Source organism: Rhinolophus sinicus, chromosome 7 (assembly GCF_057876585.1).
Source record: "Rhinolophus sinicus isolate RSI-liver-muscle chromosome 7, RSI-T2T, whole genome shotgun sequence".
Taxonomy (NCBI): Eukaryota; Metazoa; Chordata; class Mammalia; order Chiroptera; family Rhinolophidae; genus Rhinolophus; species Rhinolophus sinicus.
The window spans coordinates 27,309,084-27,332,567 of NC_142507.1; the positions used below are offsets into that span (position 1 = coordinate 27,309,084).

General features: G+C 38.9%; 1 long non-coding RNA gene across 3 annotated transcripts in view; it reads left to right on the plus strand.

Annotated features, from left to right (window-relative positions):
• Nucleotides 1-22,436, plus strand: part of LOC141568554 (uncharacterized) — a 58,591-nt gene extending 36,155 nt beyond the window's left edge. The window contains exons 2-5 of one of the 3 annotated variants that reach the window (XR_012491703.2): nucleotides 8,145-8,277; nucleotides 9,829-9,901; nucleotides 17,089-17,415; nucleotides 19,226-22,427. This is a non-coding gene — a long non-coding RNA (uncharacterized LOC141568554). Of the gene's footprint in view, nucleotides 1-8,144; nucleotides 8,278-9,828; nucleotides 9,902-17,088 lie in introns of all 3 variants that reach the window. The other 2 variants (XR_016021725.1, XR_012491702.2) reach the window with 2 other exon arrangements.
• The last annotated feature ends 1,048 nt before the right edge of the window (nucleotides 22,437-23,484 follow it).

Sequence of the window (23,484 nt, forward strand, 5' to 3'; positions counted from 1 at the left end):
ACTTTCGTAAGGGTTTTTATCATAAATGGGTATTGGATTTTGTCAAATGCTTTTTCTGCATCTATTGATATGATCATGTGATTTTTATTTTTCATTTTGTTAATGTGGTGTATCACATCAATTGATTTGCAGATGTTGAACCACGCTTGCATACCAGGGATGAATAACACTTGATCATGGCGTATGATCTTTTTAATGTATTTCTGAATCCTGTTCACTAATATTTTGTTGAGGATTTTTGCATCTATGTTCATTAGAGATATTGGCCTGTAGTTTCCTTTTTTTGTGGTGTCTTTAACTGATTTTGGAATCAGGGTGATAGTGGCCTCATAAAAAGTGTTCGGAGCCTTCCCTCCTTCTGGACTTTTTGGAACAGCTTGAGGAGAATAGGTGATTGTAAAATTCACTTGTAAAGCCATCTGTTCCAGGGCTTTTATTTGTTGGGAGATTGTTGATTACTGATTCAATTTCCCTGGTGGTAATCGGTCTATTCAGGTTTTCTGTTTCTTCTAGAGTTAGTCTTGGAAGGTTGGATGCTTCTAGAAAATTGTCCATTTCTTCCAGATTGTCAAATTTGTTGGCATACAGTTGCTCATAGTAATTTCTTAAATTCTTTTTGTATTTCTGTGGTATCTGTTGTCACTTCTCCTCTTTCATTTCTGATTTTATTAATTTGGGTCCTCTCTCTCTCTTTTTTTTTTAATGAGTCTGACTAAAGATTTGTCAATTTTGTTTATCTTCTCTAAAAACCAACTCTTGGATTCATTGATCTTTTATATTGTTTTTCTGGTTTCTATTTCATTTATTTCTGCTCTGATCTTTATTATCTCCTTCCTTGTACTCCTTTTGGGCTTATTTTGCTGTTCTTTTTCCAGATCCCTTAACTGTGACGATAAACTGTTGATTGGTGATTTTTCTTGTTTCTTTGGGTAGGCCTGCAATGCTATGAATTTCCCTCTTAGGACTGCTTTCTCAGCATCCCACAGATTTTGGGTCGTTGTACTTTCATTTTTGTTTGTCTCGAGATAGCTTTTCATTTTTTCCTTGATCTCATGGTTGACCCATTCATTATTTAGTAACATGTTATTCAGCCTCCATGAATTGGTGTGTCTTCCAGTTTTTTTTCCTGTAGTTCATTTCTAATTTCATAGCACTGTGGTCAGAGAAGACAATTGGTATGATTTCAATTTTCTTACATTTATCAAGTCTTGTTTTGTGGCCTAATATGTGGTCTATCTTGGAAAATGTTCCATGTGCACTTGAGAAGAATGTGTATTCTGCAGCTTTGAGGTGAAATGCTCTGAAAATATCGATTAAATCCAAGTGGTCCAACATGTCATTTAAGGCCGTTGTTTCCATATTGATTTTCTGTCTGGAAGACCTATCCCTTGTTGTCAGAGGTATGTTGACGTCCCCTACTATGATAGTGTTACTGTTAATCTCTGTATTTATGTCAGTCAATATCTTTTTTATATATTTAGGTGCTCCTATGTTGGGTGCATAGATGTTTACTAAGGTTATGTCCTCTTGTCGGATCGATCACTTTATTATTATATAGTGCCCATCTTTGTCTTTTAATATGTTCTTCATTTTAAAGTCTATTTTGTCAGATATAAGTATTGCAACTCCTGCTTTTTTCTCATTTCCACTTTCATGAAATATCTTACTCCAACCCTTCACTTTCAGCCTGTGTGTGTCTTTTGATCTGAGGTGAGTCTCTTGTATACAGCATATGCAAGTGTCTTGCTTTCTTATCCACTCAGCCACCCTATGTCTCTTGATTGGAGAATTTAATCCATTTACATTTAAAGTGATTATTAATAGGTACATAGTTATTGCCATTTTTTAAATTTGCAGTTAGATTGTTTTCATCTTTCTTCAGTTTACAGAAGTCCTTTTAATATTTCTTGCAATGCTGGCTTGGTTGTAATAAATTCCTTTAGCTTATCATTTTCTGGAAAGCTCTTTATCTCTCTTTCAATTTTAAATGATAGCCTTGCTGGATAAAGCAATCTAGGTTGTATGCCTTTGTTTTCCATCACTTTGAGTGTCTCCTGCCACCCCCTCCTGTCCTGCAATGTTTCTGTAGAAAAGTCAGTTGATAGTCTTATAGCAATTCCTTTGTATGTAACCCGCTGTCTTTCTCTTGCTTCTTTTAGGATTCTCTCTTTGTCTTTAACCTTTGCCATTTTAAATATAATGTGTCTTGGTGTTGACCTGTTTGGGTTTATCCTGGTTGGAACTCTCTGCACTTCCTTGGCTTGTATGTCGGTTTCCTTCACCAGGTTAGGTAAGTTTTCAGACATTATTACTTCAAATATGTTCTCAATCCCTTACTTCCTCTCTTCACCTTCTGGTATTCCTATGATGCGTATGTTGTTGTGCTTGATGTTATCCCACAGGTCTCTTAAACCATCTTCATTGTTTTTTATTCTTTTTTCTTTCCGTTGTTCTGTTTGGGTGATCTCTGCTAACTTGTCTTCTAATTTGCTGATTGGATCCCCTGCTTCATCTAACCTGCTGTTAATTCCTTCAAGTGAATTCTTTATTTAAGTAATTGTGTTCTTTATTTCTAACTGGGTGTTCATTGTGATTTTTCTATCCTTCTTTATATCATCTGTAAGCTCCTTAGACATTCTTATCATCAGTGTTCTGAACTTTGTCTCTAATAGGTTGGTTACCTCTATTTCATTTGGTTCCAATTCTGGAGCTTTCTTCTGTTCTTTTATTTGGGACATGTTTCTTTGTTTCCCCATTCTGGCTGACTCTCTGTGTTTGCTTCGATGTATTGGGTAGAACCTAGGGTTCTTAGTTCTTGGTGGGTTATCTTATGTAGTATGTGTCCTTTATATTTGACTTGCTCTACTTCGTTCTTCTCCTCTGCATGTGCTCCAAAGCTGACTCTTGTGTTGTGTATATTGTCCTGTTAAAAAAGATCTTTAATTGCTTTTTGCTTGTGAGTAGGTGGGGTTAACTCCTAGGCTGACTAGCTGTGAGACCTGGCTCTGCCCACAGCAGGGTGTTCTGCTGCGTGAGGGTTGACCACTTTAATGAGGTTTGGCCTCTATGGGCTCTTGTGCCTGTAGAGAATTCCCTCTGGGTGTGTCACTTGTAGGTCACACCCAGTAGTACTCTGGTTTGGTCTGGGGTTGGCCTCTGGGTGTGTTGAATCTTGTGCCTCTTAAGCTGGGCCTTGTGTAGGGCAATTTCAGAACAAAGCAAATCACAAAGCACAACAACAACAACAACAACAACAAAGAAAAAGCCAAATGCATTCACATGGAAAAACAACTGATAACCTACACTCAACACAGGCAAAGATATCAAAGATATAAAAACAAAACAAAACAATAAAAGCAGCACCAGTCTTGGCTTAATCCCATCAAGTAATCTCCAGGTTGTCCTCTGCTGTACCAAAGAGTCCTCTGTGTATTGTGAAGGCAGAGCCGGTCACCTGGTGCCCAGAGTGACCTTGGGACTGCAAGTTTAGATGAGTGGGGCTGAGGGGTCTGGATGATAGTTTCTACAAAGTCAGTGCAGCTTCTGCTCTTGCCTGCTCATAGCACACTGAGAGTAGCACCACCAGCCTTGTGCCCAGTTCTCCTGAGTCTTAGGGCACTTCTTCCTTGTGTGTGTGTGTGGGGGAGGGGGGGCGGGGGGGAGATTTCTGAGCTGCTGAAAGCCCAGAGCTGCATCTGCCACCTATTGCTGTTCCCTGGAAGTGTCTCTGCAGTTGTAATTGCCCTACCCTAGGCAGGCCAGAAAGGGTGGGGGCTGGGGATGGAAGGGTCTTCTCTCTCTCAGTCCAGCCGTGTCACACTCTTCCCACAGGCCAGAAAAGGTGGTGGCTGGGGGTGGAGGAGTCTCTTCTCTCCTAGCCCAGCAAAAATCACACTCTTCCCAGCCTTTTCCCTGGGTCAGAGCTGCACACTGGTCTTCCCAGAGCCTGAGCACTACAGCTCCTCTGTAATCTGACACTACTCCTCAGTTCAAGGGCCAGTTTAAGTCTCTGGAAGGGCACGGATAGGATTGGGAGTGTGGGGGGAGGGGCCCAGGTATGGAGTTTGTGTTGTTTGTCCAACCTAGGGCCCAGCTGGAGGTCTCAGCTGAGGTTTTTGCCTCAAATACTGGATATGCTGCCCCCTTGGCAGGAGTGATCAGCTGTGGGATGCAGGGAAAGAGCCCTCCTCCTGGCTTTTGTGTTCTCTGTTCTGTCTTGGGATCCCTTGCATCTCTGCAGCTGCGGATGCCAGCCGCATTTCCCCAGCCGCAGTTGCGGCCGCATCTCCACAGCCACAGATGTGGCTGTGTTTCCACTCCGCTCCCTTCCCTCTTCCCCTGTTTGACCAATTTACCGACCTTCAAGTAATCCTCGCACAAGTTTCTTAGCTCTTCTGTGTGATGAGGAAAGAGTCCTTTGATGGGTTATAGATGTCCTGTTTGTGATAAGATCCGGAGGAGAACTAAAAAAGTCCGTCCCGCTGCCGCCATTCCTATGACATCACCCCCTTTGATATTTTATCTCGATACCTTTTATTCCTTTCCTCTTGCCTGATGTCTCTGGCTAGAACTTCCAATACTATGTTGAAAAGCAGAGGTAATAGGGAACAGCCCTGTCATGTTCCTGAACATAGAGCAAAGGGCTTCAGTTTTTCACCGTTAATTATTATATTAGCTGAGGTTTTGTCATATATGGCCTTTATTATGTTATTTTCCTTCTATACCCATTTAATTATGTGTTTTAATCATAAATGGATTTTGTATGCTGTCAAATGCTTTTCCTGCATCTATTGATACAATCATATGGTTTTTGTCCTTTATTTTGTTTATATAGTGTATCACGTTTATCGATTTTTGTATGTTGAACCATCCTTGTGCATGTGAGATGAACCCCATTTGGTCATGATGTATAATCTTTGTAATGAATTGTTGCATTTAATTCGGTAGAATTTCATTTAGGATTTTTGCATCTGTATTCATTAGAGATATTGATCTGTGATTTTCTTTTTTGTGTGTTATCCTTACCCGCTTTTGGTATCAGGGTAATGTTGGTCTCATAATGCAATCCATATCAAAATACCAATGGCATTTTTTAAAGAAATAGAACAAAAATTCATCAGATTTGTATGGAACCACAAAAGACCCCAAATAGCCAAAGCAATCCTAAGAATAAAGAACAATGCTCGAGGTATCACACTCCCTTACTTCAGCTTGTACTACTGGGCAACAATAACCAAAAGAGCTGGTATTGGCATAAAAAACAGATACACAGATCCATGGAATAGAATTGAGAAACCAGAAATAGACTCACATGAACATGGACAGATAATTTTCAACAAAACCAAAAACACACAATGGAGAAAAGACAGCCTCTTTAATAAAATGGTGCTGGGAGAATTGGAAAGCCATATGCAAAATAATGAAATGAGACTGCTCCCTGTCAGTGTGTACCAAAATTAATTCAAAATAAATCAAAGACCTATACATAAGACCTGAAACAATAAACAGCAATGAAGAAAATATAGGTACTAACCTTTGGACCTTGAGTTCAAAGAGAATTTTATGAATTTGACCTCAAAGGCTAGGAAGTAAAAGCTTAAATAAGTGAATGGGACTATCTCAAAGTAAAAAGCTTCTGCACAGCAAAAGAAACCATCGACAAAATAAAGAGACAGCCAACTGAATGGGAGAAGATTTTTGCAAACAGCACCTTCAATAATGGGCTAATATCCAAAATATACAAGGAACTCATACAACTCAACAACAAAAAACAATCTAATTGAAAAATGGGCAAAGGATCTGAATAGACATTTTTACAAAGAAGACATACAGATAGATGGCAAATAGACATATGAAAAAATTCTCCACATCACTAATCATCAGAGAAATGCAAATAAAAACCACAATGAGATATCACCTCACACCACTTAGAATGGCTATCATCAACAAGACAAATAATAACGTGTTGGAGAGACTGTGGAGAAAAAGGAACCCTCATACACTATTGGTGGGAATGCAGATTGGTGTAGTCACTATGGAAGGCAGTGTGGAGATTCCTCAAAAAATTAAAAATAGAATTACCATATGACCCAGCAATCCCTCTCTTGGGTATCTACCCAAAAAATCTGAAAACATTTATCCGTAAAGATATATGTGCTCTGATGTTCATTGCAGCTTTATTTATGGTGGCCAAGACATTGACACAACCAAAGTGTCCTTCCATAGATGATTGGACAAAGAAGAAGTGGTATATATACACAATGGAATACTATTCTGCCATAGAAAAAGATGAAACAGTGCTCTTTACAACAACATTGATGGACCTTGAGATTATAATGCTAAACGAAATAATTCAGACAGAAAAAGTCGAGAACAATATGATTTCACTGATATGTGGTATATTAAACTGAAAACAACGAAAGAACAAGAAAACAAAGGAAGAAAGAAAACTCATAGACACAGACAATAGTTTATTGGTTACCAGAGAGTAAGGGGGGAGAGGGATGGTAGATGAGAGTATAGGGGATCAATTATATGATGATGGAAGGAGAACTGACTCTGAGTGGTGAACACACATGTGATTTATAGATGATGTAATACAGAATTATACACCTAAAATCTATGTATCTTTACTAACAATTGTCACCCCAATAAACTTTAATTAAAAAAAAACAGACAAACATAAGAATGAATATCTTGATAGACTGTGAGTCTAGCAGTAGAATACATCATTTTCCTCATTGGAATATGTGAAGACAGCCTAAAAAAACAGCAGTCCTGGATAGCTGAGGACATCATGGGCTTAGACTTTGAAGGAATGGGACTGTTATGCCAGTAAATCTAATATTTAAAAGAGGTTTTACCCCAATATGTACATCAAAAAGATGAAGTGTCCCTAGTTGCTTTCATTCACACGTGCATTCACATGGCACCAAAAAAATCAAGAGCAACATGGAAAGTGCTGAAGACATGCCAGAAATCCCCTTGGCATGTCATTATTTCGTCACATAATTGCTGACATCCTTTGGTGCTGAACATTGCAGCCCTCATCCTCAGTAATTGGTGGCTTGCTCTGTATTTATGCCTGGATTTAATCCCTAAAGAAAATATCCCTCCCCCTAAGACACACATACTCTTGTTTTTTTTTCACCTCCTCTTGCCTGGTCAGCCTACACTGCCCCTATTATGTGGCCCAGCCACACACACACAGAGGTCCCCAGGCGACAGGTTTTCAGACGAAAGGATATTTGAATAAATGGGTAAAATATGGGCTCTTCATCCCCCCCTTCACCTGAAGCGTGCTTTGACAGTGTCCTCTCCCTGCGTCTCCAACATCCACTGACAATTGCCACTGCCAATCTTTCATTCAGGGGACAGTCTCCTTCCAGTCCTACACAAAATGGAGTTTGAATGAAATATAAAAGCCTAACTGAAAAATTTCAGTAAAACAGGAAACATGATTTTAAACTCCTGTTATTGGAGAATATTTTGAGTATTTCAATCACTGTTTTGGTCAGAAAAGTTAGTGGCATGTGCTTAATCGTTAATAGCAAAATTTTCTCATTGTTCCAGCACCGAGTAACAAATTACAGTGGCAATATGATTGAAAACCATCAAGTCAAATCCTTGCTGATTACTAAAATAGTTAATAGAACTCAAAGGAGAGGGACCATATGTGCATTAATAGATATTCCCTGCTCCTTCCATCCATGCTCACTGCTTGTGAATTATATACTACTTATTTCTTAGTGTATCTCTTTTTGTCTTTCACAACAAACCCACTCCTGTAGATGTCTCTTAGAGCTCAAAAAAAATACTAAAATGTTCCAGGTAGAGCAGCAAATAGCATTTGGTTTTACAAAAAGTTTATGTATTGCTTGTGTTAGTAAAGAACTAGCCATTCCTTCAGAAGAGCCTTTTAATCCTAAATAATTCCTTTTTCCATAAATGATTGATGTCCAAGTTTACACTATATATATATCAGATCAGTTTGCTTCTTAAAAGACTATAATGAGGACAATGAGGAAAGGAATTGCCAAGCAACAGATTGAATAAAGGAAAGCAAGGTCTCACCGTGGACTGTAGCAGGGAGGAAAAAGAAGAGAGTGGGGCTTGTTTCTCTTTTCATGGACATATTATTACAGAAACTCAAATGGCAGATAGAAGAGCCACAGCCTCACTTTGCAGAGCCTGTTGAGAAGTGAGTGGACTGGAGGAGATATCATCACAGGCAGAGCAGGATGTGGAGCAGGCCGGGGCCTGCACACCCAGCACAAGGTATGTGACTGAAAGGCAACGAGCTGGCCTGCGGCAGGTGCAGCGCAGCCCGTGCCCGTCGGCCCCAGGAAAAGAAAACCTGCAGGTGCAGTTGGGACATGTCCTGAGACTCCAAAGCCACATGTTTTTCTGAATAGTTGTCCTATCTTCATTGTCTGCCTACAAGATTATGGTTTGCAGTGGGAGGGGATGAGAGGGAGTGGTTTGGTGGAGTCTCCAGTTCCAGGGCTTTGATGGCACACGCAGACTACTCCAGAAGTGAGGTGCAGTTGGAGGAGGTGAGACTGTGCAATGGCAGTGGTGAGGGTGTGGACTCACCCTGCTAGCCCCATGCAGCCCCTGGATCCCTGGGAGGACTCTCTTCTCTCCAGAGACCATGGTGGACACCGGGAGTTTGTTGGCTCCAACTCAGCACTGCCCTCCTGCCCTCCATTCTGGGCAGTTTTCTCCTTCCACCTCAGCCATCCTTGGGCAGTGACTACTAAGCATCCCAACTCAGTGTTTGAAAGCCCCAGAATTTCCAAATGCTGCCCCAATTCTCTTAGCTCAGTCGGGGAACCAACATGGTTTCATACATACTGTCCACACTCAGTGGTTCTTTGCTAAAGGACCTCTTAGTCCCTCTGGAGGGGTGGGGGGTCACTTCTCTCTTATTATATTTATGTGACATTGAAAACTTAGACTGGGACCCCTGGTTCTAACACACATTTTAATATAACCCTCTACTTTCTCCAAAAGGTTTCAATCTCAAACAATATTTAATATTTATATCAATTATTCTGTAAGAAAATGGGAGACATAACACTAAGTGAAGCTACCAAAACTATAGAAGATGAATGTGAATTCAACACCACCATTGCAGTTTATTCTGTTAAGCTATCTCAATACTACTAAAGGGAAGATGGGGCTTATGATGGATATCCACAGAAAGAGGTTCAGCCATGCTCCCACATAATGTGGTTGTCAGTCTCACATCACCCTGCTGTCACTCTTTTTTTTTTTTTAAATTTTCAACGTGTTTAATTTTTTTCCCTTCTACCAGAATGCAAATCCATGAATGCATAAGAGCTTTCCACTTTTATTCACTGATGTCTTCCCTGGCCTTGCACATAATAGACACTTAATAAATATTTGCTGAATGAGTGAATTACTGAATCCCAAGGCCTTAATGGAAAACCTTTTTGTGCTGGAGCTCAGAAAATTTGTGTGCTTAAGGTAATGTTGTTTTGAGAAAGTTGTGACAGCATTAAGTATTCGACAATATAAAGTGAGAGGCTGAATTAGCTCTCCCAAGTCCAAGGCAGCCCTGATGACCTATGACTTACCCTGTGAAATCAAGTACAGGAGTCAATGTTTTATTCTATTCATTTCATGGGCTTCAGTAATATCCTGTTCATTTTGGTTACCAAACAAAATTGAAAATGGCTCATTGGAGAACAAAAAGGAGTAAACTAGGGACATTCGAATACCTGGAAAAGTTACCGGGATTAAGTATTTCTTTGCTTATGGAAGAGTAACAGCTGATTCAATGCATCTACTTGAATTCTACAGATGTAAGTTTATTACATGGAATATACCTTCGAAGAATGGAAGAAAAGTAAATAGACTCCAATTGACATGTATGGTAAGTTTGGTTTCACTTAAAGATTATTCTATTGATAACATTAGAACAAACTATAGCAGTCTATTGAGAAACTAACATTGTTGTGAAGCTTCACAATTAAATTGTTATACATTATTTTGATACCTAAGATGTGCCCCTTCATGGATAGGCCACTGAAGAATTCCACTAGGGTGAGGATCTTATATATCTTCAGGCCGTGGGTAAAGTTTTAATGTCAGGGTTTCAAAACTCATAGATAGCCACAAAATCTTCACTTTTAAAAACAGGGAATGTGCAGGTCAACAGGATAAGATTATGTGGTAAAATTTACACTGACGAGAAAAATCTTTTCCTAGCAAGTATCTGCTATATTATTAGGAGAAGTTATGACAATTTTAGTGCTTCTGAAAGGTTGCCCAGGTTCTCAGCACATACTAGAATAAGACAAAGGAGTTCTGGAGTTCCCTCCAGTCACTTTTGCCCTTATACTCACATACATAAACTGCCCAAGTCCTCTCACACGTCCACACCTCTTTCAGAAACAGCCTTCCACCCACATTTTCCTGCCTGACAAACTCTTACTCACATTAAATTTCACCTCCATCTTAAACCTTCCCAGTCTATGCCAAGAAGTCTGGCCAACCCATTGTCCAGACCTCTCACAGCATCATATAGCATTGCACTCATTTATCAATTTTGATTTCATTGTGCAGGGACTATAATTCATTTCAGTGCCTTGTCTGACATATAATAATTTCCCCATTAAAGTGACAGATGTATGAAGAGTGTTCTCAGATGAAACTCATGGATTCTAGAGGACTCTTAAAATTTCCCAAACATTCCCAGAATTAAGATCTTCTACCCTCACAAATGACAAATGTTTGTTTAGGCAATTCATCCTATATCAGTTTCACAGTACCTGACCCTCTCAGCAAGCATGCCATACCACAGATCTGGCCATCACTGGAACACATTTCCTTCCAAAATCTTCACCTCAATTATTTTCAACTTTGAACACAATCACCCAAATTTCTGCCTCTTGAATCCCAGTCTCATTTCACTGTATCTTTCATATCATAAATACCTCCACTAGTTTAATCCCTACAGTTTGTCCCAAATCATCAACTGACATTAATTTTACTTTCTTCCCTCTTCCTACCGTTCCCTGCTCTTTTTTTCATCTGAATAATTCCTACTCATGCAACAGTCTTGCTTCTGGCCTTGTCTCTTTCAAGAAACTCTCTCTGGTGGCCCTTAGTAAGAAGATAGCACACTCTCCTGTCAGCCTATTGCTGTACGCAGCCCTTTACAGTACAATTTCCTGTTACTGTATCTTTATATTCTTCAACAGATGAGCTCCTCAGGGAACAAAATATATCTTATTCATCTTCAATCCCATGTCAATAAGTGACTGTTAGTTTCTCACCTTTTGTGAAGATTCTATGGGCAGCCTGGGCAGGATCTGTAAAGTTGAAGGATTTGAAGAGGATAGAAAGTTGTCTGGATCCTTGGAAAAGTTAGAGTTTCTCATGATTATTGGTAAGATTTAAAGAAAACCGACTTGGGTCTTCTCTACTGGCTTAAAATTCCAAATGGGAGGACAAAACACTTCTGCATTGAGGAGCTGATCTATGTGAAGAATTTTACCTCCCCTTTCATCCACAAGGCAGTACAACCATCAGCTCCTTGAAGTTTCATGTTAATCTTGGGTTTTCTTACAAATGACAGTCAATACAAATGTTCCTCTCATGTACTGTGGGGTGCACAGCCACATAGGAAAGCAATAGGTGGTTGGGTATCTTAGGGCAAATACTGAAATACGATTCACATCAGTACTCTCAATTAATTATCCTATGAGTCCATCCATATTTCCCCTGTCAGCTGAATCTATTCATCCTTGAAGGTGTACATCAAATTCTACTCCTGTGGCATATACCCCATCCTAGATTCGTCAATAAACTACAAAAATTGAAAATGAGAGCGGTATACAAGAATTCCCTTCTCCATCCTTTGAATTCCTGATGCCATCTTTGTCTTTGTCACCAATTTGGCATAGTTTTGGATTTAAGGGACTTGAGAGACTTGCATTTACCATTGCCCCCCCTACAGATTCATATTTCACCATCAACGGGCATGTTATAGGTGTTCCATAAATATTGATTATTTGATCGATGGAAAAAGCACACTGATCACTGATCTAAAGGAAAGATCTCCCAGGAAGTTAAAGACCAGAGTTTATAGTAAATAGGACTATCATTCTTTAGCTATTCTGGCCAATATGAAAACAAAACCCACTTCCCATAAATCTTTATTGAAGAGCCACATACTGAGTCATTTGTCAAGGCTGATTAAGTAGTATCCATACCCAACCCAGGTAACTGCAGGAATTTTATTATTTGTGTGGCAGTTTAATATTTTGCAAAATCACTTTTATATCCATGACTTTATTTGATCTTTACAACCATCTTGGAAGTGAATGGGGCAGATGTGATGCTTAATGGATGAATAAATTGAAGCACAGAGAGGTCAGGAGACTTTAGTTCTAAAGCCTGCATGAGAGAAATGACTGGACAAGATCACAGTGCTGGCTCAGAGAGATCCAGCAGCTTATGATAAGCAAAATTCACATGCAACCAAATAGAAGAGCAGATGAATGCTAAAACAGAGGTTCGGTGTCATGGAAGATAGAGGAAGATACAAAGGCCAACTTCCCTGACATACTCTCTCCACCCAGGAGAGACCTTCATCCAGAGGGGACCTGATTCCATGGGACTTGAGCAAACACTTTGCATTCAGACCTTCCCAAATGCTGCAGGTTCTAAAGAGATGAAAGGGGCTTTGAATATGTGCACTACAATAATTATGTTTGTTTTAATGGAGCAATGCATACTTCTGTTATGCTACGGTGCAAAGGCCTAATTATTCAAATGCAGCCATTAGTTCCCACACAGCAGAGATGATAGCAGATGTTGTAAAGATACCATCTCTTGGCCCTTTGCCCACCAGCCCAGCCACAAGGACACTTCAAAAGCAACAGCAGCTCCTGCCAGGAGCATCCCACAACATGTCCTAGGAAATTAGAGCCCAAAGTTGACTTGAGACATCTGGAGGAAGAAGGGGGTCAGTGTGGCAGTAACAAGCCCTTCCTCCCACAGCTCTCGGGTAGATGAGGCAGCAGCTGGACCTGGTTAGAAGAGTGATCTGGACTGCCTGGAGCCCTGTGTCCTGCTGGCTGTTTTCACATAGACAAGCAGCTCCTATCAAGACACAGAACCTGTGTCAGAAACTCATTTCAAACCTAGTACCCAGAAACCTGTCCAACTTCTTACCACCACTACCATTATGTGTATATATATATATATATATATATATATATATATATATATATATATAATATATATTACATATACATAAATATATTATATATTACATATATATTACATATATATATAAATCTAGGTAAGAATGAAGTCAAAGAATTTGCATCTAAGTTCAGGAAGAAGAACATGAACTTCAGAAAGGCCTACAGAACTCAAGAGGGCTCTGAAAGTATACCAATATAATATATATAATATTATATATATATAATATTATATATATATAAATATAAATATAAATATATATATATATATATATAACTCTAGTTGAATTTGTGTGGTATACTATTGCTCAAACTTGAGTACTTAGAAGCAAGCACCAGCCTGCCTGCATTTTTCCCTGCCTGAGTAACAACTGGGAAAACACAAAGGGCTTTAAAAAGTTTAAATAATTACCAAAAAAAAAGTGACTGCATCATTATTATCACCAAACTGCTGAATATTTAGATTTCTGTAAACTGAAAAATTTTAAGTTCAGAGACAATCAGGGATTGTTTTTTTGTCTGCATCAACCATAGCAAGGAGATTTCCTGGAAGTGGGGTCCCTCACGTCCTTATTTTTTTTTTGTTTTCTGTGTGTGTATGTGCACAAGTGTGAAGACACACACACACACACACACACACACACACACGCATACACACACCCTTGTCTCTTTAATGAGCAACCTGCTGTAAACAAGAGATGTGGAAAGAAACGAGAGAACTTTAAGGAAATACTCTTGACAAAGATTTCTGCCACTTTGTTCTTCAATGACATTTCCTTCTGCCTTCTCATATCTACCAAATCATAGAAAGTCTATCTCCCCAAAAATTGCAGTGTGAATAGCTCTCAGTCTAAAAAAAGAAAAATGACCAAAAGAAAAATCTCCCATAGTGAGGGAAACCACACTTCATACCTGCTAGCACAGGCTCTGTTTTAATAAAACCAAGATCTGCCATCACAGGAGGTGAAAGGTGAAAAGGAAGGAGGAGGTGAAAAGTGCTAAGATTCTTCAGGATACCCCTTCCACAGCAACATGTTTAAAAATCCTATTGGTGAGGGATTTCTCAGATTCGATGCATTGTGCTTTTTTACCCTACGAAGATGCAAAAGAAAATCTAGGTAAGAATAAAGTCAAAGAATTTGCTTCTAAGCTCAGGAAGAAGAACATGAACTTTAGAAAGGCCTACAGAACTCAAGAGGGCTCTGAAAGTATACCAATTAAAAAAAATAAGCACACACACTTAAAAATTTTAGTTAACAGTCAAAATATTAAGTGAGAAGTAATAGCACATTGGCTGGCTTGTATCAACTGAAGCAGAGGAAGGTCAATCATAGCCCTTTTCTAAGAACAGAAAGAATTTTGCACACCTGAAAAGGATCTTGAAATAGCATTAAATCCATATTTTAATACTAAAAGAATACTAGAACACCAAGAAATACTAAGTGCCATCCCGGAAGATCAGGATGAGTAATGACAGTAGAGACCATATAGATCAAAGCCTCGTCTTGTAGTCAGGAAAGCAGGATCCAGCTGGTTCCCAGGCTTCACAGCTAGCTGATGAGGGTAGGACTTAGAAAAACCAAAGGGAGATTATGTTATTACCCCCATTTTACAGATAAGGAAACTGGAGTCAAGTAATGAATCTAGGGTAATTCAGCAAATAAATAGCACAGAAGAGCTCTGACCTACAGCTTGCTGTGACCGGACCAGCACCTCCAAATTCTGCACAAACTTCTCCATAAAACAGTGGCCTCAGGTCTGGATATACAGGTAGAAGATAGACTAATGGAACTAGATGAGTCTTGGCTCTGCATTTGAACACCTCCTAGCAAAGTGTCATCCTTCTCACAGCCCAGTCAAGGTCTATGCCCCATAGTATAGCCAGGAACACAGGTGCAGGGCTGTGCATAAGAATATGCCATTATCTTTAGGGGGGTTGATGCAAAAAAAAAAAAAAAAAAGCTCAAATCACTATTACCAGAAGATATGTAAATTAATACTTCATTTCCCTGAAACATATCTTCTGAACAAATACTGTCTTCTATATTTGTCTCTTCACTTTCCACATAAAAAATACTAAACCAAAAACAGGGCAGCTTTAGCTTCCTCAGGCACAATACAACAAAGGGTAAGATTGGGCTCCAGATATTTTTGAGACCTCAGTGAAGAGAAATGGAAAAATATGCTGTATCATCTGACACAGCCCACCCAAGCTGTGTGTGGAGGCCCAACCAGTGCTATTCTTGAAGGTTGCTCAGCCTCCAAGAGTGTGACCCACATAATCATACAACTGCTCATTAGGACCGAAGACCAACCCATGCTTCTGTGCAGAACATGAAATTCCCTTGACAGAAAGGAACATTTTCCATTGTCAGTTTTCATGGAAAGAGGCCAAATTCAGGGTGAGTTGAAGTAGGGGAGCATATGCTCCTCTGTGAGGCCAAATGTCAGGACTGAAGTTCCCTGAGGGGGAAGGAAGTGAAGGATGAGAAGAGGCAGTGACCTAAGGGAAGGTCAAGGTGCTTGGTGTCAATTATGGAGAGCTCCATGGCCAGGGGCGCTAAGCCTGTCTTTGTGCATGAACCACTTTGGCTTCTGTGAGGCCTATAAACCTCCTTTTCAAAATTATGTTATAAGTACACAACATAAAATAAATAAGATTAAATAAAAGCAGTTATACTGAAATATGTTGTATCTGTGCACCCCTTCGTTAAAAGCTCATTAGAGAGCTCGAGTGATCTAAATTTTGGCATAAAAAGGCAGTATTTCAGGGAAAAAAGGCACTGCATTATGCAATTCAATTTTGTAGTCTCAAACTGTCATAGGTCATTTTGCCTGTCATTTCTGATAAAGGACACTTGGCTCTTACAAGAGTCTGGAGTTAGAACATCCGATTCCAACTACCAAAGGCCTCAAATGTTTACTGTGAGCCACTTAGATTCTGTGTTATACTGGAATGCCAAACAACTGGCTAAAAGCTAACTAAAATATGATTTCCAAGTACAAAGATATTTGTGTATAATCATATTTTTAATAAATTGTATTGAATACATTTGTTTTTATAGGACATTAACACATTATTACTTTACATTTTATGCTGCTTTTCTTATGAGTTACCCAAATCGTAAATAAACCCAAAGATTCTCTCAGAGACAAATAAATATAAGGTATTTAGGACTTGGTTTTAATTTTGTTTTATACATCTTAAGAGAGGTGTCTGATGGCAAGTGTTAGTTGTTATTTAGAACTTTGAAATGGAACCTGAGAGCAGCCACATGCACCCTGGGTCACAAGGAAGCACAGTCCCACGCACCTGTTCACCTGCTCCTGTGGAGCTCTGCTTCCTGAGAACGGAGCTCTGCACATTTGGAAACACTGTCATTACCATCAGAGCTAAGTACACAAGTGAGTCTAAGCCTGTTGTTAGTTGTCTCCAGTAATCACAGACCCAGACACACAACTCTTTGGAGAGGCCAGGGGCAGCTGCCACCCACACCCGGCCCCCACAACCACCATCAGGACCCAGGCATGTTCTGGCCCACCCCACCCTATCTCACCACCACCCTGTCCCTGAGCCACAGGGTCTAATCCCAGTGCCAGTCTGGAGGTGCAACCCCCATCTCCATCCCTAGCCCTGGTTTTCACTCCCCACACTCTATGGATCACAGGGTCCATTACCACCCCACCCCCAATATATGGAGATAAAAGAAAGGGGGGTGTGGAGACATCTCTGACGTAATATGCAAGCAGGGAGCTGAGATCTCATACAATGACTTCTCTCCAGTAGCTCTTTAACAAGAGCCTTTTACAGTGTACGATAATGTTTCTCAATTTTGTATTCATTCAGTTCTTCCCAGGTTAATGGGCAGCTCTGATCACCACGAACCCTGAGATCCAAGAAGTCACAGAGTGAACTTGCTTCCTAGTGGCACCTACGGAAGACCCAAAGCCATCTGAGCCTCCTCTGTGACCCAGGAGAGCACCCACCCCACTCCCCACTGCTGGGCCAAATTACAATGTCTAATTTTCAGAGCATGCACGAACCCAATTTTCTCATTAGGATGACTTCTCACATCTCCGTGGCTTCTGCTCCATGGAGGATCATAGCATGAGAATTTCTCTGCTCCTCTCAAGAGTCCCAAAGATTTCTATACCAAAGCGAACCCTCTATAAGGTCTGTTCCAGTTCCTAGTCAAAGCACTGGGGGGGATTCATATAATCAAGAACTTAGGAAGAGGTGCTGCAAGAAAAAAATCTCCAGATAATAAAGTCTAAGCAATGTTTCAATATCAAATATGTCAATTTTCTTTTGGAGCTGTTAAATGGAATATTACTTCTATTTGACAGATTCAAAAGCAAGAGAATAACTTTTTCATTTCTGTGAAAATCAGGTTTCCAAGGACAAGAAAAAGAATAATAAATGAAAGGAATCTAAGGCCAGATAAGCTAAGGGAGGCATTTTGCCTTATGCATTTTATTCTTCTGCAAGATGCAATGATCCTGATATTAGTTCTTTTGTGTAAATACCTATGAGTGGGATTGCTGGATCATATGGTAATTCAGTTTTAATTCTGGGAATAACCATCAACAGACAGAGAAGTTGTGATATATATACAGAGGGTACAAAAAATGTATACATATTTTAAGAAAGGAAAACTGTATTAAAATTGTAATACTTAATATATGCCAATAACAAAAGATGAATACAAGCCACATTTGACTTTTGCAATTACAAGAGGTCCTCAAAGTGGTTACCATCAGCGTCCAGATACTTCTGATCACAGCAAACTACTTACTGTTTGAGCAACGTTGACCAAAGTGTCCACTTGTATACATTTTTTGGCACCCCTGGTGTGTGTGTGTGTGTGTGTGTGTGTGTGTATGTACATATATATGTGTACACACATATATGTGTATACACACACACACACACAGTGGAACATTAGTAAACCTGTAAAAAGAAGATTCTGCCATACATGACAACATGGATGAACCTTGAGAACATTATGCTAAGTGAAATAAGCCAGACTCAAAGAGACAAATACTGCATGATTCCACTTATATGAGGTGTCTAAAGTAGTCAAACTTATAGAAGCAGAAAGTAGAAAGATGGCTGCCAGGTGTTGTGAGGAGAGGAGATGGGGAGATTTTTGTCCAGTGGGTATAAAGTTTCAGTTATACAAGATGCCTAAGTTCTAGAGACCCACTGTACAACACCGTGCTCATAGTTAACAATACTGTACTGTACATTCAAAATTTTGCTAAGAGAGTAAATCTCAAGGTATTTGTTATACAATTAAAAAAAAGATAAGCATATGGAGTGACAGCTCCCCGCATTCCCTCTGCAGTCTTGCAGAACTTGAAGCTTTTGCTCATACTGCTCTCTCTGGAAGGCCCTTTCCTCCTCACTCCTCTTCCTACATGTCTAAGGTGCATGGGCCCTCATTACTCTGTTACATGTGGAAGGCAAGTGAGGCTGTCGGATGCCATGTCTCCAAGACTCTCTGTGCCACATCACACGAGAGCACATCTTCCCTATGGTTACAGACGCTCAGGTCTCTGACTTGAGGAAGAAGGTATTGACTTTTCAGGGTTGTTTTGAGGAATAAATGAGTAATTTACATTAGTATGGTATGTACTTAGAACAGTATATAGTGTTAGATATTATTTGTATTGTCATTAATAATATTAGTATATCATTTCTTAAAAGCACTTCCTCTGACATGTTTTCATTCCCTTATCTACTGTTTCCATATGTTTATGTTGTTTTCCATAAAAAGGCTTATTAATTCTATGTTTGGCCCAAATTTAAATAATCAAACATCCTTTTTATTAGTCCCATTAAAAAACCACAGTCATTGAATGAAATTTGTTGATATGTGGCAACTGCCCTGTGGATACTGCAAGGTTGCAGTGACCCTGCATGTGTCCCCACTGTCAATATTTGTGTAATTATTTTGCTTTTGTGGTGTGTTTTGTTTCAGGCTGGTGGGGAGGGGAGTGTGAAGAAGTCAGCAATCAGGATTGTTCTCCAGGAGTCACTTGTTCTGAAACTAGACCCTATTCTTACAACAGATTCCGTGTCACACCTCCTATTACAATAATTGGAATATGTAATCTCTGTATATACAGAGATTAAAGGATACTACAGGATTCACTATGGTAGAGTAAATCTGGGAACTGCGCTTATAGCATGGGAACTGAGCAATCAAGCTTTTCACACTGTTTGAAGCTGCAGGTTTAACAATGCCAAGGTGGGATGGGCCCAGTCTCCCCATGAATTCATTAATTGTGTTTATTGTACATATTGTCTACCTGTGTCTTTGAGGCATGGGATCATAAAGTATGAATGACAGCACCTCAACTACAAAGCTGTTATTCCTGCTTATTCACGTTCAAAGAGAATTCTGTTGGACTACAACTACTGGGGTCCCAGCTCTTCTTAACAGGCCAACCAGCCCAGAGAAAACCTGAGCAGTGCATTCCACCCTACTGGTAAAGATTAAATCCAATATTATAAATATAAGTAGGTCACCTAGGAAAAAAGTGATTTAAGTTAGGGAGAAAAATACTTATATTTGCTTTAAAAATGTAAGGTAAATATTTAAATCTGACTGCAGAGGACACTCGCGCAGGTACCTGATGTGGCCAGGTTGCTGCGAGCAGCCATGCACCCCAGCCCCGGCTCCGTGCACAGGCTAATGGGGTGCTCCTCAGTGTACTGACAGCTTTCATGGCCCCCGCATCTCCTCACTTGATCCCAGAAGGAGTCTGTGAAAGGCCTGATCAGGTGTGTGGGGAAGTGTCTGCCCCAGAAACGGAGTTCCCCTTTGTGTATCCTCCAGCAATAGCTATTGGGGTTCATCTCTTTTGTACGCTACTTATTTATTCAGTCTTTACTTCCTCTTTCTGGAAAGCCATCCAGCAGGCCACACACTGGGACTTTTGCACACAGACACAGTCATCCTAATTCACAATTAAATAGCAAATATTTTATAAGGGAGCAGAACAAAGGAAGTGGATATTGAAAGAATTATTTGTGTTCATTTCACTTGAATAATTGGAGAATCCCCTAGAAAGTTTTAAAAGTAATCTAGAGACTCAAAGATTTCACATTAAGATAACATTTTCTTTATTTTCTTCACGTTTATGTTTACCTATTGACTTTGGTATTTACTCAATAATCGATACTCGAATCCACATTCTTTATATATTGACCCATGATTGGTCTTACCTGTGTTAAGTGGTTTAAATCTGGATGACACATTATTATAATGATAGACTATAAAAATTTTAGATACAAATTTCCAAGAATAATGCACATTATTGTACAAGAATTTAGGCCCAGTCCCCATACCACGGAATTTACAATCTGTGTTCTGTGTAATTCGACACTGCCTGTCAATATACAATTCACAATGTCTACTATTAATAACTAGGTCAATTAATTGACTTATAATTGTAACATATATGCCTATTTTGATATATTTCAATAAAATTCACCGCATACATTATGAGTTCCAAATGTAATTCCATGAAAGGAAATCAAGCAACTGATCTTGTTAGGAGTCACTGTCAATGTTTTATAAGTAAAACATTATGACTTCTTAAAAGGCTTTTCTAAAACCATACTTAACACTTAATTTTAATTGTTGAGCCATTTGCCAAACTCAACTGGGTAATTAATAATACCAGTGAAAAATATGTTTTGCCAAGAACAGTTGTGTGCTGGAACAACCTTACAGTGGCTTAAAAGAAACACTTTTAATTTTTCAGGAATTTTATAGTAGTTCACAAAAAAACACTTGTTAAATTTTCAGAAATTGTTCAACTTTAACATTGTGAAATACTAAATTATACAAACTTACAATTTAATATATTACAGTAAAGGAAAAATTAATAAGAACTCAAAAATTATCACTTACTATATGTTTTACTCCATTTTACTGTGTCCTATGTTCTTATAGACTTTTACATCTATCATACTGGTGTGGTGGAAGTACTATGTAATGGTGGGCTAATGTGAATCTAGCCCTAATTCAGTGCCTAATCGTATCTCATTGATAGCATGAGGTGGGAATTTATACCACAGAAATCAGCAAATGTCAACAGTAAATCAGGGCTTGATTTATTGTTTTGTTGACTGCCCAGGCTTAAGAAAACAATGAAGTAAATGCTTATAATACAGATGAAACTTAAAAGTGTGTTGTGTATACAGCTGTTACATTGTGAAATAGCACAACAAATTGAGGAACTATTCTTCCAGTTTTCAAAACCTATTATACAATTTAGCAAAGAAGTCACTCGCATCATTGAAGAACAAGTGAAGTTCCAACATCCATCTTCATTGTTTCATTTTCACTTTACTGGCTAATATAATTATGAAAACATAAACCCATAGTCATGTCAAAGTCACTTTTGTACATCTGCTGCAATGCTAGATTGGCTACAGATACAAGATTTCAGCAAAACAACAAACACATTCTTTGAGAATCAGATGGAATTTCTGACAAAGAGTAATGTATTTTTTATTATTATATATAAATTGTGTGCAATATATATAACAGGATGGTTGATAAGAAAAAATATGTATACATACACACACACGAAGCACATGGTGTAAAGTTTGTGTAAGCACACAAAGGCAAGTTCATGAACTTTTATTCTGAAAAGTTTTTGTGAAGTATTTTTTTCTAAAAAGCTGGTTGTGTCTTATTAGTTTCTCTGTGTGTACGAAAATTCTAGCTTATGTAAAGAAGATATGTTTGTGTAAATATTTTTTTCTAAGGAGACAATATGGGATATTTTGTGTTTATAGAAAGAAATAACTCCAATTAAGAAACCTATGTAACTTTACTAACAATTGTCACCCCAATAAACTTTAATTAAAAAAAAGAAAGAAATTTCTTTGGTGATAAGTACCAAAAGGTGATTTACCAAAAATGTTAGTATTTAAAAATGGTTTAGATATGCCCAATCCAGTGTCACTGTGAATCAAGAAGAATTGTACACCTGAAATCTATGTAATTTTGCTGACAATTGTCACCCCAATAAATTTAATAAAAAAAAAAAGAAGTATTGCCCAAGTTTGTCCACTTAAATTATATTTTTGCATAAATACATAATGATTGTATATATCTCAAGATTTAACTTGTTTAAATAAAGGTTTTTCTTTTAATATTTTAGTTATATATATTTTTAAAAATCACACACACACACACACACACACACACACACACACACTTTTTTAGAAGAAACTAGGAATACACCAACAGCTTTAGTGGCCAGCTTCTCATGAGCTCAGACTGGAGTGTCAACCCAAAGGGGCAGTGAAGGGGTACAAGATCCCATTCCTGTCTCTAGTGCCAATCTTACAGGGGCATTGTCCAAGAAAACCGATAGCATGTTGCAAAAACAAAGAGACAGAGCTGCAGTTAGAGGAATTATTGAGGTCATGCCAAACTGAGATGAGATATAGATGATGCCATTCAAGAAATATACAGAAGCCAGAGGAGACAACCAGAGTAAAATAATGAGCAACATGCTTCTGTCGACAAGGATCTCAGGAACAATTATGAAAATAAAGTTATGTTTCTGGAGCTGTTTCTTTTTTTGCACCTAGAAAAATGTTTCACCATAGTAGAATCCAATATCATGGAATGAACGAATGAACAAACAAACGAATGATATGCTGAGCCTGCCACCAGGGTAGGAATAGTTGTGTGAAGGCTTTATGTTTGGAAAACATGCATTATGAAAATTTGCTAGTGCACTGAATTTAAAGTGTGAGATCTATGCTAACCCTTAAAGCAAGAGTAGGAAACTACAGCGACCACCTGTTTTTGCAAATTGAGTTGTATTGGAACACATCCATGCTCATGTGTTTATGTGTAAGAGGTCTGACAATTAAGTTCGCAAACTCATCCTACAAAAAGTGCTACATACCTCATTGCTGAATATCACTGCAGTTACCTTTGAAGTACTCCCCTTGGGAAGCTATGCACCAATGCCAGTACCTAGTCCGCCCTTCAAAGCAATGTTGGAACTCTTTTTCTGGAATGGTCATCAGAGCTGTCGTCATATTAACCTCGATGTCCTGAATGTCAGCAAAATGTCTTCCTTTCAATATTTCCTTTATCTTCGGGTAAAGAAAGAAGTTATTGGGGGCCAGACTAAGTGAGTAGGGAGGGTGTTCCAATACAGCTATTTGTTTACTATCTAAAAACTCCCTCACAGACAGTGC